The sequence below is a fragment of the Anarrhichthys ocellatus genome, unplaced genomic scaffold (assembly GCF_004355925.1).
Source record: "Anarrhichthys ocellatus isolate YVR2014 unplaced genomic scaffold, GSC_Weel_1.0 scaffold9238, whole genome shotgun sequence".
In the NCBI taxonomy this organism is placed as follows: domain Eukaryota; kingdom Metazoa; phylum Chordata; class Actinopteri; order Perciformes; family Anarhichadidae; genus Anarrhichthys; species Anarrhichthys ocellatus.
Genome location: NW_022289212.1, coordinates 1 through 1,436, shown reverse-complemented (window position 1 = coordinate 1,436; position 1,436 = coordinate 1). Strand labels below are relative to the sequence as shown.

The 1,436-nt window shown below is 41.4% G+C and overlaps 2 non-coding genes across 2 annotated transcripts; both read right to left on the bottom strand.

Annotated features, from left to right (window-relative positions):
- Positions 1 to 133: 133 nt before the first annotated feature.
- trnal-uag (transfer RNA leucine (anticodon UAG)) lies at positions 134 to 215 on the bottom strand. Its single transcript has one exon. It is a non-coding gene; the product is annotated as a tRNA-Leu (tRNA).
- A 462-nt stretch (positions 216 to 677) lies between these two features.
- Positions 678 to 759, bottom strand: trnal-aag (transfer RNA leucine (anticodon AAG)). Its single transcript has one exon. It is a non-coding gene; the product is annotated as a tRNA-Leu (tRNA).
- Positions 760 to 1,436: the final 677 nt, after the last annotated feature.

Genomic DNA, 1,436 nt, shown 5'->3' with positions numbered 1-1,436 from the left:
CCACTCCGCCGTGAAGTAATTACAATGAGCACTTACTGGGCACACACATTAACTTAAGTGAAGATGCACAAACACAACAATGGGTATGTGTATGCATTTCTTCCAATAATCTTAAAGTAAAGTCCAGAAAGAATGGCAGTGGTGGGATTTGAACACACGCCTCCATAGAGACTGGAGCCTAAATCCAGCGCCTTCGACCACTCGGCCACACTACCTTGCTTTTAGGTAGCTGCTCATGCTCAACCCATTTGTTCTGAAAACACTATAAGCTAATTAGTCAACTGTCAATGTTCAATGTACCCCAAACAGCACTCAGAGAAGCCAACTAAATAGTTTAGAACAATCAGTCACAGGAGCAACATTTAACAGTTGACCTCGCTTGGACAAGTGTTTGCAAACTGAAATGAATAAGACATTGACCTTCAGCAAGGTTTTCCATTGCACTGCGAATGCCTTTTTCAAGTTAAACACTTTGGGCAATAATTGATTAGTTATCTAAAATCACAGCAATTTGAGGATGATGGAAAGGGAAGAGCCAGCATGGAGTCACTACTCATCCTTTTGCTAATGTTTGTTGCTTCACACAAGTTCACTACACTTAACAATGCATGCAAGTCAGTATAGTATGAGGTCAGACCATCTCATCTCTTGCTTTACCAGGTACCTTTCATTGTTAATGGCAGTGGTGGGATTTGAACCCACGCCTCCTGCGAGACTGGAGCCTTAATCCAGCGCCTTTGACCACTCGGCCACACTACCTGTAAATGCAACATTTGCATCAGCTTCTAGAGACAAATAGTTGATGTCCACTGCAGCACTAAAGGGTGAAGACATTTCCTTCAGACAATTGAGGAAATGGCTGCTTAGTCAAATGAAAGCATTGAATTATGAGAATGGATTGAAAGTGTAGAGAAATTCACCTGATCTAAAGCATTTACAAATAGCAGAGGATGGTTTCGATCCATCGACATCCGGGTTATGGGCCCAGCGTGCTTCTGCTACGCCACTCTGCTTGTTCTTTTAGGGATTGGGACTTGTAAATATGTTTTAGTTGGTGTGGAAATCTTTGGGAATCAGTGGGAACCAATATTTCAGCAGCTGACTGGTTACAAAAATATTCATTTGTTGGATGCTGCAGTGAACTTGTTTCTAGTGATTTCCCCAATTCCAAACTAGAATCTTGAAAGTTCCCACTTAAGCAATGCAGACACAAGACATTTCACTAATACACTTGTGGGAATGAATGCTTAGGCTTTTGAGAACATGGCAATGTGAGTATGGATAGAAGTAAGCATTGAACCACTCCGCCGTGAAGTAATTACAATGAGCACTTACTGGGCACACACATTAACTTAAGTGAAGATGCACAAACACAACAATGGGTATGTGTATGCATTTCTTCCAATAATCTTAAAGTAAAGTCCAGAAAGAATGGC